Raw genomic sequence first — 16,027 nt, 5'->3', positions numbered from 1 at the left:
CCTGCGACTTCGGGAGAGAGCAAAAGTCACTCCAGGAAGGGGCGTGGTCATCCCCCACAGCTGCAGTTCTTGGAAGACAGATTTCCTGCTCCCACTATTATTGAACCTTTGTGTCTGTTCTCTTTGCCCAAGTCAGTGTACAGTCTCTCACCTTTCGCTGTATGAACCTGTTTCTAGCTGCCCCAGCTGCCCCAGCTACCCCAGCTACCCCAGCTACCCAGCTACCCCAGCTGCCCCTTTACCCTCGTCTGCAGCCTTTAGCCATTTTCTTTGTTTTTGGATCGGTGTCCTGACAACTGGGTAGGGGGAAAAACACAGGTTGAATTTTTTTCTGATTATGTTAGAAGGCAGAGCCCTAACAAAGATGTAATTCAATTGCTGCTTACCTCAGTTGGATAGGTATCGCCACAATCTTCACCCTTGTGTTTGAACACTAGGCAAAAGAGGTTTTCATATGGAAACGCTGCATAAAGACTAAAATAATAACTAGGTTGATTGGATCTTATGAAGATTTCCAAATTTTGATATATTTTAGGCACAATTTTCATTTGATTATAACTTTGACAAAAAAATGTTAGCTTGGATCTGTTTGAGGATTCTTTGCTTTGGCTTTAGTTTTTTTATACATATTTTCTTTTAAGAATCAGTTACGGGAGAGAGGTGGTTCCTCAGGTAAGAACACTTAACTGCTTTTGCAGAGGACTGGGGTAGGTGCCTTTCTCAGCATCTACCCTGAATGTGGCTCACAACCATCTGTTAAGTCCAGCCCCTGGGGGCTCCAGCTCCCCCTACTGGCCTCCACAGGCACTGTGTAATTAGGCACAAATGTACACACACACACACACACACACACACACAATTAAACAAACTTTTAGAAAAGAATCAATTATGTAGGCAGGTGTAGTGATACTTCTGTAACCATAACACTTGAGAGTCAAAGGCAGGAGGATCAAGAGTTCAAGGTCATCCTCAACTATATAGCAAGACTGAGACCAGCCTAAAGAAGACATTGTTTTTAAAAAGAAAACAGTATACCACAAAGTAGCAAGGGTTGTAAGTTGGTCAATAGAATACTTGTCTAGTGTGCATGAAATCCCCAGTATCAAATAGATCATATGTGATAGCACAGACTTATCATCCTAGCACTTGACGGTGATAGCATCAAAAGGCCAAGGATATCTTCTAGTATGTTCCCAGTTTGAATCCAGCCTGGGCTGCATGAGACCCTGTCTCAAAAAAAAAAAAAAATGAGTAAATAAAAATAAAACTATGTAACTTTTGCTCTGTATTCTTTAAAACTCATTGACTGAATTTAAATATTAAATACCATGAAATGCCGGGCGGTGGTGGCGCACGCCTTTAATCCCAGCACTTGGGAGGCAGAGGCAGGCGGATCTCTGTGAGTTCGAGACCAGCCTGGTCTACAAGAGCTAGTTCCAGGACAGGCTCCAAAACCACAGAGAAACCCTGTCTCGAAAAACCAAAATAAATAAATAAATAAATAAATAAAAAATAAAAATAAAAAAAATAAATAAATACCATGAAATATGTTTAAAACCAAAGCTGTGAAAAAAAAGCATATTTCATTTATGTTGCAATCAGTTTAATAGACCAAAATTGCCCTTCTTCGTCCTTCATTTCGTGGAAACTTGGGGTGCGTGCGGGAGTTGGGATGCTGTGCTGGCTGCTTGGGATGGGGAGAGGGAGCTGCAAGGAGGGAAGAACAGAAGAACCCCTCGCTCCCCCATATAGAGTCCTGACTCTGGAAGCTGTGGTGTGCCCTGCACTTCTGGTTCAGCTTTCAGGCTTGGGTGGCAACACAGGTGTGGGGAAGACTAAGCCTGCTGGAGGAGGTCAGCTAGGAGAGGCAGGGCAGACGCCCAGGTTGGCAGATCTGGGTGCCGAGTGCAGAGAGAAGGAAGGGCTCGGCACAGTTAGGGAAATCCATAATCTCAATATCGATGAACTTAGGTGGATTCAGCATGCCTATAGAAAGTGTTGAAATACTTGCCGTGGTGCTTACTGCCGCCTTTCTCTGTAGGTTTAGCTTCACCGATGAACCTTTGTTCTAGCTAGAGCAACCTCATGTGAACGCACTTGACAGTTCCTGTGGCGTTGCCATGGAAATGTCTTAGTGTAACCCGGGTTAATTTTGTCTTTTTACTTCATTTTAATTTAACTGAAAAATTTCCCCCTTCAGACTCAGCATCCTGTCTTTCTGCCCCATAGTCCTGCTTCCAAGAAGCAGGCTTTTCATTTTGGAAGCTGTTCCTTTCCTCTTGCAAGGCAAACCGACGAGTTTATTTCATGATTCAGTTTCAGAGTGTGTCTGAGAATGAGGAGTGGGGAAGCCAGATGCCCATACCTTCCGATGGTAATCGGTCTGTGGTTTGTGTCTAACAGTTTACAGCAAGTGTTTACTGATGCTGTTTACTGACATTCATGAGGCCTTTCTTGGTCATAGCATCTCCACTCTGACGACCCAGCCAGGGTTCACTGTCCTTCCCCAGTGTGTTCCCTCCCCAGTGTTCCTGTGTAGCCGTCGGGGTTGGCAGCCTCGCCAGCTACAAGCACTAGGACCCCTTGGGTAGTCTGAGGTTTGAATAGTTTGCCTGTGGCCCCTGAGAAGGTCTGTGTGCTTGGGTTAAACCCTGAGTGGGTGTTGAAAGACAATTGTACCCTTGAGAAGTGGGTCCTACCTGGGGTGAGGGTATTGTCCTCAGAGGAAGATTAGCACAGGTCTTCAGGGACCCTGAGTAAAACAGCCAGCCAGGCTACTGGTTTCTTTGGCTCCTGTCTCTAATAGGATCTCTTCCTCACTCGTGACCCCTCCCAGAATACCTTCCGCATGTCATTCTGTGGCTCACAGGGCCATACCAGCAGTAGAACAGATGGAATCACCCTGTCTTGGGCTCTCAAAAATGCAAGCTTGATAAACTTCTACCAAGTACTGGGCTTCAGGTATTATTTTCATAGCAACAAGAAGCAGAGAGGGCCGTTGTACCTTGCCATTTCCTTTCTTGTTCTTCCCTTGTCCCCTCTGCTCTCCTAGGGTAAAACTTTGTTTTGGCATTTTTTTTGTTGCTGTTGTTAGTTTTTTTGGTTGTTGTTGTTGTTGTTGTTTTTTAGTTTGCACAGAACCTAATACAATTTTCTTCTCAACTTCTGACCTAAAACTGAAATCTTGTTTGACACAAGTTTCCACACAGTCAAAAATACACCATGTTATCTCTCAGTTCCATTTTTTTCTTCTTCTTCTTTTTTTTAACCCCCCTGGAGCTATCTCCTGTCTTGCTCCAGGCTGACAGATGTTCTTCAGTCTGGTAGAACGTATGTTAAGAGCTGAAGAATGTCCTTAAGGAGTTTGTTGATGAAATATATTTCTTGGTACTCACTGAATTCTGTTTTGGATCTTGGAGGCCTTTGTATAGATCCTAAATACATCCAGGTCAGTGAGTAGATACATGGTATTACCATAATCTGTTATCATAATTGCTGGGCACAGTTCCCATAATCTTTTTATCTCTGTGGTTGCTTATTTTTTTTTATTTTCAGAAGAATTTCTATGGTTTCTTCCATCTGAATTTATTTTTCAATCATGCTATGTGAGAGATTGTTTTCACTTCCAATGCAGCGGTTAGACATCTACATTCTAAATCAGTGTATTCACCCATCACTGATGCGCTTATCTGAGAGAGAGAAATGGTGGTCTCTCTGGAAAGCCCAGGCCTGGCCTTCCCGTCAGTTCTCTTAACTGTGCTAAGGTGACCATCATGGGCTGTGAATACCACCTTCAGAAAAGTGTCTTTGAACCAATGCGGAAGACATGAGAAGGATGAAGTTTAGCAAGCAGAACTCATCTGAAGGACATGGAGAAATAGCCATTGTCATTCTGCTTGCTTCTCTGAGTGTGTAAACCTGGCATGGCTAGAAGTGAGTCTTTTTCAAGTTAGGAGAATAACAACAAAGAGAAGTTTTATTGAAATAATGGACAGTGAGTGGACCAGGAAAGAAACTAATTTTGAATCAACGACAATTGTCACAACAGCTGGGCAAATTCTGGCCCCAAGTGAGGGCCAAAGCTTCCAGAGATTGAGGATGGCCTAAGGTCATGCACAGTTTTCAAAGGGGTTTGTGCACTGCCACCTGTGCGCAGTCTCGACCCCTGATGCTCCGGTCCATCTTGAGATGCTGAGAGGTCTGGGGTGTGGCCTTCTGCCCCGTTCTGCCTGGAGCCACAGGAGAGGAATGGGGAGAACAGCTCACGGGATAAGTAGCTTGTTCTTGAAGGCCAAGGAGTTTCAACTGCATGGGAATTGGTGAGTGTGCTGGGTATAATGGCTGTTTTGTGTGTTAGTTGCAAAGACTGGGTGGTCCCAAAAGTTCATTCCCCGTTTGATGTGTGAGAGAGAGAAAGAGAGAGGCAGAGCCAGAAACAGAGACAGAGTAGTGGGGGAGGGATCAGGCAACCAGTTTCCCTCTGTACACAGGTGTTTGTGTTCATAAACTCTGCCAGTCTTGGAATTTTCAGGTGTTTGAGTGTTTGTGAATGTCAGTCTATTCTGAGACGACTCACAAAAGATGAAAACATATAAAATAACTCTCAGGGAGAGAAAGCGTGTACCCGCCTGCACCCACTTCCACACAAGTCCGTTGGAGCGGTTTCTATCTTTGTGATTCTTTTCTTAGTCTGTCTAGTACTTTGTGATCACACCGTTGGTTCTGTGCCTGCTTCTGTGACCTGGCTTTTTTCTCATGAGGACACAAGCTGCTTTTCTTCTGGTTGAGAGCTTGGGCTATGGTTTCTGGGTGATTGTGGCTTGACAGCTGAGCCTTTCAGGCTGCAGCCGAGGGTGACCTGAAGGCAGCTTTTGTGTGAGCCATGTGCCGACTGTGTGTGCGGTCACTTGCTCGGCTCCAGATGTGTCTATCTGCACTGCTGCACTGACCACAGAGAGCCCCAGGACATGTCACACATCCCTTCTGATGAGAACTCTGGGACTGTGGCTTTGATCAGCCACTGTCCGGTTCTAAATGGTGGTTTCCTAGGCCCTCTCAGGGCAGCACAGTTGGCAGAGGCACCCAGGATCCCGACTCCACCATTTCCTTCAATTACTTAGGTTCATGTTATCTCATGTACAAAGTGATGCTGGGCTCCCCCTTCCCTGGAGCCCCTTCCAGTCTCACAGTTGTGCTGCACAAATCTGAGCTGCTGGCCTCAGAGAATGAACCCCGTGCAAGCATTGATGGGAGAGAGCTGGAACCAAGGATAAAACGCTGCTGGTCACCTGGAGACTGAGGAAAGCATCTTTTTACAAAGCAGCATGACTTTGCAAGGCCTTGTGGGAGGGTCATGAATACAGAGTGGCTCTTGCCCAAGAGCATCACCTGATTTTTGAAGCAAGCTTTCTACACATTAAAGATGAATGTGTTTATCATCAGCAAGTTGTGTGTGTGTGGTGTCTATATATGTGCAATACAAGTGTGTCAGGTTAAGAACTAAAGCTAAGTCACTCTCTTAAAGAGATCTGAGTATAGATCAGAAGGGACCTAGGTGCATAATTCTTGCCCCTAGGTTACTTTTTTATTGCTACAAAGGGACACCGTGGCCAAGGCAACTTAGAAAAGAAAACAGTAGCTTCCCTTGCACACACACACACACACAAACATAAGCTGGGGGGAGATGAAAGAGAGAGAGAAAGAGAGGAGAGACTAAGTGGAAACAGTATGAACTTTGGAAACCGAAAGCTTGCCTTCAGTGAGCACACCTTCTCCAACAAAACCCAGACAACACTCAATCCTTCCCAAATAGTTCCGTCAACTGGGGACCAACTATTCAAACGTAGGAGCCCATGGGGGCCATTTTTATTCAAGCCATCACACCCATCTTCACACACACCTTATCCTTCTCTAGATTGCCCGTGACACCTGACACACACACGTGTGTGGATACATGGTACTGTCAGGGAACCAGGGCATGAAGGACAGTGTGCACATATTTAGTGCAGGCAGAGTGGGTGTCTTTGACTACTCTGTCTAAGGCTGGGTCCATCTTCAGGAAGCTGCTGCTATGAGGGCTACATGTTAACTGAACTAACTCCACTGTTGAAGGTGAGAAGGTGAGGGTTTATTACAATTCTCAGCCCTGAGGTCCTCATTTGTAAGACATCAGCGAGGCAACCACTGAGACCAGTTCCGGTTTCCTTAGGACTGACAAGGAAAGGTGTGCCACTGAGGGGACTATGTGAGCACTCCTGCTTGTGGCTCAAAATGTAAGCTCTCAGCTACTGCTCCAGTGCCCTGCCTGCCTGCTGCCATGTTCCCCACAGTAACGATCACAGACTTTAACCTTCTGGCACTGAAAGCTCCAATAACCATTCTCTTTTCTAAGTTACCTTGGCCACAGTGTCTCTTTGCAGCAATAGAAGAGTAACCAAGACAACAGGTATGTTCTGCACACTGCTAAGGACTCAAGCAGCTGCAGATCTGGGTGCTACGTGAGTGAGGTGGGGTGCCTGTGAACCAGTCCTTTGTAGATACTATGCAGAACTTAGATCCTGAAGTATCATTTTTAAATAGGATTTTTATTAATGCCTTGAGAATTTCAGACTTGTTTATATAATATATTCTGATTGTATTCATCCACCATTTCCCTGACTCAACAAGCCCCTCCCACCTCTGTCTCCTCTTCCTCCTTCCCCTTCACCTCCTCACTATCTGCCTTTCCTCCATCTCCTACTCCTCTTCCTTTAGTAACCCACTGAGACCCACCAGGGTTGCCAGTTCACACGAGGATGCAGAGCTGGGCACCAGAGCAGCCCACTGAGACCCACCAGGGTTGCCAGTTCACACGAGGATGCAGGGCTGGGCACCAGAGCAGCCCACTGAGACCCACCAGGGTTGCCAGTTCACACGAGGATGCAGAGCTGGGCACCAGAGCAGCTCACTGAGACCCACCAGGGTTTCCAGTTCACACGAGGATGCAGGGCTGGGCACCAGAGCATGGGCAACCTAAGGAAAAGTTTCCATCCCTCAGTCACCATCAACTGCCAGTGACTCCTCAGCTAGGCACGGGCCCCCACTATCCCTCCATCACTGCTGGAAAGTTGACTCGGTCCTGTGCAGGTTCCGCACGTACCCACATCTGATGTGAGTTCTTGCATGCGATCACCATGGCATGTCCAGAAGACCGCGTTTCACAGCGTTTCTGCCCATCCTCCTGCTCTTATGTTCTTTCCCTCCTCTCTTCCTTGGTGTTCCCTGGCCCTTGGGACAGGGTACAATGATGAGATAAAGGCCCCATTTAGAGCTGAACACTCACAAAGCTTAATTTTTTGTTTTGTTTAAAGGAGGATTTGGGGTTTGGGAGATTCTTGGTATTTTGTTCAGTTTTCTGCAGCTTTACAAGAATAATCAAGGTCTGGGGTCTGGGTTGGAACTTGGTGGTAAAGCGCATGCCTAAAATGTGTGAGGCCTGGGTTTTTAATCCCTGGTGTTACACACATGCCACATGCACACCCATACACACACACACACACACACACAGAGGCATCTCCCCCCCACATACACAAAGTGAGCAAGCCAGTGAGAGAGTCAACAACAATGTAGTGCAAAAGGGATCATGTCCCTTGTGGGGACAAACTGTAAAGGCCATGTTGAGCAAGTTCCCTCATTCTGCTCTTCTGAATACAGAAAAGTGAGATTATTTACTGGGACAGAGCTACCAGGAGCTCTGAGAACAGGCCAGAGCATCGTTAGGTCCTTTTGGTGGACAGAAGTGAATGGAGAACTGGGGACCCCTCCCACTGTGTCCTGTGAGTCTCCTCAGGATCCAGCCCCTCTGCCTGCTTACTCAGAGTCTAAGGAGAGACTGAGTCACCTGCCTCTAGGATTTCTGTGCTGTGTAATTTGGGAGAGGAGAAAACACCACAAGAGGTGTTGCTCTGAGGGGCCCTGCAGATTAGGAGACTTCCTCCCTCCCATGAATCAGCCTGGCATCAGGAAATGCAGCTGCCTGGGCTGCCCCACCCCCCACAGCCATCTCAGGGCTCTGGTGACAACTCCTAGCACAGCTTCCATAATGAGCCTCTCACAAGACCCATGTGTCTAAAGGATTCCTTATGGAGGGATTTTAACTGAAAAGGTGTATTGGTTATTTTTCTCAGTGCTGTGACAAAAACACCCCCCCCCCCCAAAAAAAAATGCAACTTGAAAAGGGAAGGGTTTATTCTGGCTCACAATTTAAGGATCCAGTCCATCATGGCAGGGAGGACTTGGTAGCAGGAGCTTTAGGCCACAGTGCATCTTCATTCAAGAATCAGGGAGCAACAGATGCTGGCCCTCAGCCTGCTTTCTCCTTTTTATTCAGTCTAGGACCCCAGCCCATGGACAGGTACTGCCGGTAGTAAGGATGGGTCTCTCCCCTTAACCTAATCTAGAGAATCCCTCACAGCTGGTGCCAGAGACTTGTCTAGCTTGGTGAGTTAGTGAGTTGATTTGCACCCCAGGAGCAGGATGGGGGTGGCCAATAGGAGCACAGGTGACTCAAAGGCAGCCACTTTCACCTAAAAGCTCACCAAGGCTGCATTTCTGACCCCTGCCCAGCTTGTTGGCAGCTCCCAAAAGGAGTGTCCTTTCCTCAGCTTTCCTTCCCTTGAGTTTCTGAGCCTCTCCTCCCTTCCCCTCGGGTGGAGGGGAGCATCTCAGTTCTGAGGAAGGAATTGCATGGCATCTAAGTGATAATGTGCCTTGTTTCTCTATGCCTGACTCATTTCATGTCCTCAAGGTCCATGTATTTGTTGTTACAAATGGCAGAGTTCACTTCCTTTTCATTCCTCCACAGTACTGATGGTCTATGCTGACCATCTTGCTTTATCCTCTCATCCACTGGTGGGCCGGTCCCTAGGCTGGTTCTGCCTCCTGGCTATTGTGAGTAGTATTTCAGTGAACAACAAACTTGCTACTGTTTTTTCCACATTCTGATTTCAAATCCCCGAGACGCATGCCCAGAAGTAGAAGATGGGTTCTATGTTCAGCTGAGGTCAGGTGATTTACTTTTCCTTTAGTTTTGGAGCTAAGACATTTCTTTTCCCCTAGGGATGAGGCCTCTTTTGTTTCTAAAAATGTACATCTAACTAAAACATGAGTTCTGCCTTCTTATTTAATTCTGTATTTGGGGACATCAGTGTTATTTACTTTGGATCTTCTTTGCCTTTTAGAATTTTTTAAGTTCCGCATCCTTTTTCTCAAGCTCTTGCCTCCGTGCATGGGTTCCCTGCAGACTCAACATCTGTCCTATTTGTTGCTTAGGACAATGCCTACTATTTATTTTCTGGTCTTTACCCCTCCACATACAACCTCAGTCAGTTGGTCCCCAGTGCCTTTCTATTCATGCCCCTCTTTCCCCTCACAGACAACTGCGGTTTAAGACTTTGGTCAGCTACCTTCTTTGGCTATCTGTGTAGTGCTCTCGACCCAGAACCATGCTTGGGCAAACATTCTCCATCTGTTGTTAGTTTATCCTGTGGCTTCTCACCTTTGATTTCCTTTGAGTAACTACGTAGACTCCCAGTGGGCTCATCTTTGAAATGAATCATGGATGTAGCAGGACATCAAACCCAGACTATCACAGGAAGGCCATCTGTGCTCACAGATCCCTCAGAACAAGAGGTACTCTGTGCCTTGGAGGACCCCGTGGAGAAACATCACAGGGGTGAGTCCAGAGGACATGAAGGGCAGCAGAGCAGAGCCTGCCTGTGCTTCCTTCAGAGGGTAAGAGGAGGCAGAGCCGAGCAGGCCCAGGGCTGGCTGGTTTACAAAGCGATGTCAGGCTCTGGAAGAGGGTCTTCCCTCATTGCCTGCTTCTGTAGAGGGATCAGAGCAGAGGACAAGCAGGTCAGCGTATGAGAGCCTGATAAAGGCTGCGGTTCGAGGTGGACTTTGGGTTGGTTTGTTTACACTTTCTCTGAAGATTGCTCAGTGCTGGGATAAATATACCCCTAATAGCAGCAAGTCCCTGCTATCAAAACACCAGAAGGTAAAGACAGTAAAAAAAAAAGCTGTAGTTAACACACACACCTCACTCGGTTCCCACAGGGAAGATCTGAGAAAGAGGCCAGGGAGGGAGCGAGCAGTAAGTTTGGAAAGCACCCAAACTCTCCAAGACAAAACACATCATCAGAGCCACACCCAGATGAGAGTTCTCAAGTGGATTCCTCCTTTCAGAGCTCTCCTCGTTCACTGAATCCCTTACAGGGCAAAAACCTCTGCAGTGAACAGGGGTCAAGGCTTCAAGGCAATAAGAGAAGGAGACATAGCAACCCTCAACCTACACGCACAGATCAACAGGGCATCAACATGCATAAGGTAAACCCTAACAAGGTCAAAGACATAAAGAGAAGATGCCAATATTATGATTTGCAGTTTCGATTTTCTCCTTTCTATAGTAGATAGATCAAATAGAAAATCGATAGTAATGAAGAGACCAGAGCAACACTGTTCATCCACCTGGTATCTGTGAGATGCTTCGTCTTACAACAGAAGAATGCATTGCTCACAGACTCACGTGGAATATTTACCAAGGTAAAATACTTGCTTAGAGAATCTGTTAAGTTTAAATTCAAAAAGCCAGGTGAATACTTTTCCTACACACGTGCGCTACACATACAATATGGAGGAAAAGTGTTCATACACAAAATAATACTTTTTTAAAAAACTGAAAACAGGTTACCAACATTTTAAGAATGCTGTCCAGAGTAGTGCTAGGGGAAACTTCCTGAATCTAAGTCCATGGCTATAACAGAATTTCCGAGACGAAGTACCTTGTAAAGAAAAGGAATTTAATTTGGCTAACAGTTTAGGGCATTAAAAACCCACGTTCCGGCAGCCTCTTCAGGTGAGCGCCTCAGTCATGCCATCCTGGCAGGTGACACCAAGTGGCAGAAGAACATGGTGGGGTACCGGTGTGAGTGGGACCAAGCTGGTGAAGTGACCTTGCTTTACAACTATCTACTGTCAAAGGGACTAACCCAGTCCACTGAGACTTAACTTAGTCCCCTCGATAGCCGTTAATCTTTCCCAAGGATGGTGACCCAGTGGCCTCTCAGACCAGACCCCACTTCTTACAGGTCCTGCCACACCCTGACCAACCTTCCAACATACCTTTGAGCGGCACACCCACGCCGTGATGATACAACAGATAAAAGAAGTGTGTCAAGTCAGTTGCCTGTAATCTTGGGCAAGGGTGCTCTGGAGAATTCTAGTAAATTAATCCTAAACTATAATGGCGAAAACTTTATAACCAGAAATAGGAAACTGTAGACAAAAATTAACAAAACCCTCTTCGAGCCCTCAAAATTATCAACAGAATTATTAAATCATCAAACATGGTTTATAATAAGAAAAAAGAGGGACAAAAATTTGATATACCCTAAATTTGGGACATGGCTTTAACCAGGATGTGTGGGGAAAGTGTGGGAAACCGAGCGCCCACCCTGACCGGGGACTGCGTGTCCGCTGACCCTCCTGGCTGGCGGGTGTTTGTACGGGTCCCTGCCTTCCGAGTCGAACTTCATTTTGACTATGAAATTAACAAACAGCCTGTCCTGGGGCCTCTCACTTCTGCTTTCTGTCTCGTCTTGCTACTGACACTTTGAGGAAAAGCCACTTCCCTAGTTACAGACACCAGTCAACAGCAGGAAACCTCCACTGTTCTCCTCGGCCTGTTCTTTCTCCATTACAGCCATCCCCGTTTTCAAGCCTTCCAGCTTGGTGCGGTCCACACTCCATGCCGCCTGCAGCCTGGGAGCCCAGGCCTTCTGTGAGTCCAGGAAGGTAAGTCAGATCTGCAGCGATCAACAGTGTGACCCCAGGGCTCTGTGCCATGGACTGGCATGGGAGGGCACATCAGTATCGGAGTGTGTGTGTGTGTGTGTGTGTGTGCGCGCGCGCTTCCCTGACAACACCATACCCTGACTATGTTCGTTCATCTTAAGCTTTGAAGGACTTGACAATTAACTGTAATTCTCATGTGACAAAACTGTATTTCTCCCCTGTACACAAAACCTTCGCCACTTTCTTTGAGCTTCGGGGGTAATTTGTGTATTTAGATACAGTCATGAAATCTCAGGAGTCCATCATAATTTCCTGGAATATTTTATAGTCATGAACTTCAGAAAAACCTGGGTTTCCTTAAGCAAGTATCGCGTGTTCTTTGTATCTAACTTAGGTTACTTGGCTCCTGTAGAGGCCTTGAAGGCCTGTGTAGATTGTTTTTATGAGGTGGCAGATGGGGAAGTAAAAATAGTGCCTAGACTCCAACGGCTTCAGCCAAGCCCCCACGTCCTAAACAGAAATGGCCCCTGCTGGTCACAGTGTCCACTGTGGCCTCCACCCTGGCCTCCTAGCTGGGGTTGTCTGGGATAGGGCTTCTTGGGGCTTGAGGTGGGAACCAAGGGAATACTCTAACTTGGCTGTTCACCTGTCCTGGTTACTTTGCCCTAAGATGGTGGCAGTGAAAGCTAGAAGACATTTTTATCATGAAATGTCTGATAGGTATTTTGTGTGTGAGTTATGTAGTATGTATATATGTGGACATGTATATGCCTATATGTATGGTGTATGTGTATATGTGTGTGAGAGAGGTGAATGTATATATGTGCATATAGTAGATATATGTATATATGTGTGCATATATATATATATATAAATTGTGTATCTGTGTGTATCTGTGTGTGTGTATACCAACACACACATGCCACGGTGCATGGATGTCAGAACACAACCCCGAGTGGACGCCAGCCTCTCTGTTGTTCAGTGCTGTGTATATAGTCTTCCTGGCCCACGAGCTTCAGGGATTTCTCCTGTCTCTACCTTCATTTTACAGTAAGGCACTGGGACTAATGATGTTGCTTCCATGCAAGTGGGGAAGGACTTGGATGGTTGGTTTCTCTGCTGTGCCAAGGGCTGTTCATTTGCCCTACCTGCCTGGCCAGTCCAGGGGGAATATGGTCTACCTGCTTCCCTCTCTCGCAATGTCAAGTTAAGAAGGAAAATGCTGGATTCTAACAGAAGTTTACAAGTTTTCTGTTTAAAAATCTCCAAGAGAGACATTTGTACCAATTTCCCTTTCTTTGGCCTCCTTGCTGAGTCTTCACTATTCAAAAGCGTGTGTGGATCTGGCTCCGCCTGAGAGCACTCTCTTCCTTGTTCCAGGAGTGTCTGTCATCTGCAGGTCCTGTCAGCCAGTTGCCATGAGGTGCAAAACGTATACTCAAGAACCAGGGTATACGTAGTCCTGGCTATGGCACCTTTTATTCCAGAACTTTCTTCTCCCTTCATGTTGTCAGGGAAACAAGCACATGCGTGTTCTCTCGGCACAGCACTTGCTGATGAGCTTGTGGTATCCGTTCAATGGGTTGATCCCGCGGGGCTGCAATTTAGATTAGAAAATTAAGTGCACCAGAGGCTGGGGAGATGGCTTAGTTGGTAAGGCGCTTGTTGAGCAAGAACAGAGACCTGAATTCAGTCCCCAGCTCTCAGATTTTAAAAAGCTGAATGGCTGGCACTGGGTAGTTAGAGTGCCGAGGAAGTGTGGAGAAAGGCAGAATCCTAGGGCTCAAAATACAAGGTGGATGACCCCCAGGGACAACCCTGGGATCACTCTCCGGCTTCTACACATATGCACACCCCCATGTACACGAGTATGTACACATATTAAGTGCTGGTTAATAAGGTGGGCTGGCTGCTTGTTTGTAAGCAAACAGTTAATAGTCTGTGAACCACAGGTATCCTTTGGGACTTGTGCTAACGGCGTCAAGGTGGGCATGCAGACCAGCTTAGGGAACTTGCCTGTGGACTCTGAGAGTGACCATGGGCCTGCCGAGATGTCAGCCTTTGTCAGGCGTGTTTCTGGGGTTCTCTGCTATGAAGCTGCCTCACACCACTCTGGGCTTTCATTTTATTGTCTCTATTTCTGAACGGTGGTGGACGTTCTGCAGGCCAGCCTTGGCTGTGTGTGCATCCTCTCTCTGAAGTGTAGGCCTCTGCATTCTGAGAAGATTCCTATGCTTTCTGCCAGAACAGAACGGGGGGGGGGGGGCGGGCTCCTCTGAGAGGTGTGGCTCCTCCTTGAGAGGCTAGGTGTCTGGGCATGGTGACATCCAGGCAGGGTACAGGAAGGCTGGGGGGACAGACCCCCACAGGGTAGCATCCTAGAGGATAAGCCTCTAACTGCCAATGAAGCCATAGCAGCTGGCCTGAGCAGTCCAGGCCCAGCATCTTCTGGGGTCCATTTTCTCCTGCTCAGGCCCCAGCCTGTGCCCATGTGTTTTCTGCATGGTAAGATCCCACAGAGAAGCCATGTGAATGCTCACAGCTCCGGGCAGAGGAGTCGTGGGCAGTTAGCTGCAGAGCCTGGTGCTGTGGGGTGGGCCTGTGGCACCTCCTTTTCCTTTGTTATTTCTCGTTCACTAACCAGCCTGACTAGCCTAGCGAGACTGACTCTCCCTCTAGGCTGGGTTCATTCCTCTTTTTTATGAAAATTACCCTAACCCCTGGAGGAAGTTTTTCTTATTTAATGAAGTTCTGGCACTTAACTTACTCAACTTAAAGCTGCAAGGAAATTTCCCAGGTACACTCAGTGGGACTGTTTTGCCTCAGGGTGGCCATGTGGTTTCAAGTGTCATAAGCCTGTATTTGCATCTTCCTGATTTTGTTTCTCTGTGTAGCCCAGATTGGGCAGAAGTTACCCTTGGGTGAAGTTTTTCCAGCCACAGTCCACATTACACCAGGGGCTCTTGTGGCCAAGTGACGGGGACACCAGCACACTCATAAAAAGACAACGCCAATAGCAGCAGGTGTGGTGGCTCACACTTCTCTGGGGAGGTAGGAACAGGTAGATCCCTGTGGCTGACTGACCAGTCTAGCCTGTCTGGAAAAGTCTAAGCCAGTAAGAGCACCTGTCCCAGAAAACGAGATGGATAGAATCTGAGGAACAACAGCTACAGCTGACCTTTGGTGAGTCCACACACACACACGTGCATGCGCACACGCGTGCGCACACACGTGCATACATGTACGCACACATGCACACACAGGCACTTTATTCACTAAAATGTATTTGCAACCCCAGTCATTCATGGTACCTTTGCTGTTATTTGTGGATATGCACTAAGTGATTTCATTCTTTTTCTATGAAAAAAAAAAAAAAAAAAACACTCTGGCCAAAAACAGCTTGCAGGAGGAAAAGGTTTGTTTGGTTTACACTTCCAGGTCACAGTCTGTCTTGAGAGGAGTCAGGGTGGGTACTTAAGCAGGAACTTGAAACAGTCATGTAGCTGCCAAAGAAGACAGATGCCGTGTAGCTGCTCAAGAAGCAAGAGGTAACAAACCATAAACCTCGTGGTAAAATATAAAATGATAGGAATCAGTTAATTTAAGATATAAGAGATAGCTAGCAATATGCCTAAGCTATTGGCCAAACTGTTGTAATTAATATAGTTTCTGTTGGGTCTGGGTGGTTGGGAAATGAATGAGCTGTCTCCATTTACAATGATTTTCTTTGTGTGCGTTTTCCTCCTCTCTCAAATTCTGGGTACTGGAAAGCCTTCTCCTGACTGTGGAACCCAGACCTAAAGCCTTACTCACTGCCCAGGTGTTTGTTAATTCAGATATTTTCCTGGTACTGGCTGCTTCTGCAGTCTGATTTTTTTCATACATGCTTTCCGGGATCTAAGGAGCTGCCTGTGACCACCCTGAGAAATGTGATCGCTTAGTTAGCTCAGTGGCTATCAGAAACACTGTACCTGCCAGGACGGGTACAGCCATTGCTCAGTCTCTATGGAAATGTTGATGTTGATAAGATATCATTACACAGATGCCTATGAAAGGACAAAGGTCACACAGTCCACCTTAGTCCTGGGACTGGAGAATTGGCGTGTGATTGTCTAATGGGAAAGGAAGTTCAGAAGTCTGTCAGTTAGTCAAGGGCTTGTGCTGCCAGCCTGGGGACATGAATTCACCTTTTCAG

At 46.8% G+C, this 16,027-nt stretch overlaps 1 protein-coding gene across 3 annotated transcripts in view; it reads left to right on the top strand.

Annotated features, from left to right (window-relative positions):
* The window catches only part of Syk (spleen associated tyrosine kinase), a 68,836-nt gene that overhangs the window by 1,683 nt on the left and 51,126 nt on the right, over positions 1–16,027 (top strand). The window contains exon 1 of one of the 3 annotated variants that reach the window (XM_057787954.1): positions 11,775–11,832. The exons of the other annotated variants lie outside the window; for them this stretch is intronic. The gene's annotated coding sequence lies outside the window, so the exon portion shown is untranslated. Of the gene's footprint in view, positions 1–11,774; positions 11,833–16,027 lie in introns of those variants that run through there. 3 annotated transcript variants of the gene reach the window in all.

Source organism: Chionomys nivalis, chromosome 13 (assembly GCF_950005125.1).
Source record: "Chionomys nivalis chromosome 13, mChiNiv1.1, whole genome shotgun sequence".
NCBI lineage: Eukaryota > Metazoa > Chordata > Mammalia > Rodentia > Cricetidae > Chionomys > Chionomys nivalis.
The sequence above is the reverse complement of the archived record's forward strand: the minus strand, read 5'-3'. Positions and strand labels throughout refer to the sequence as shown.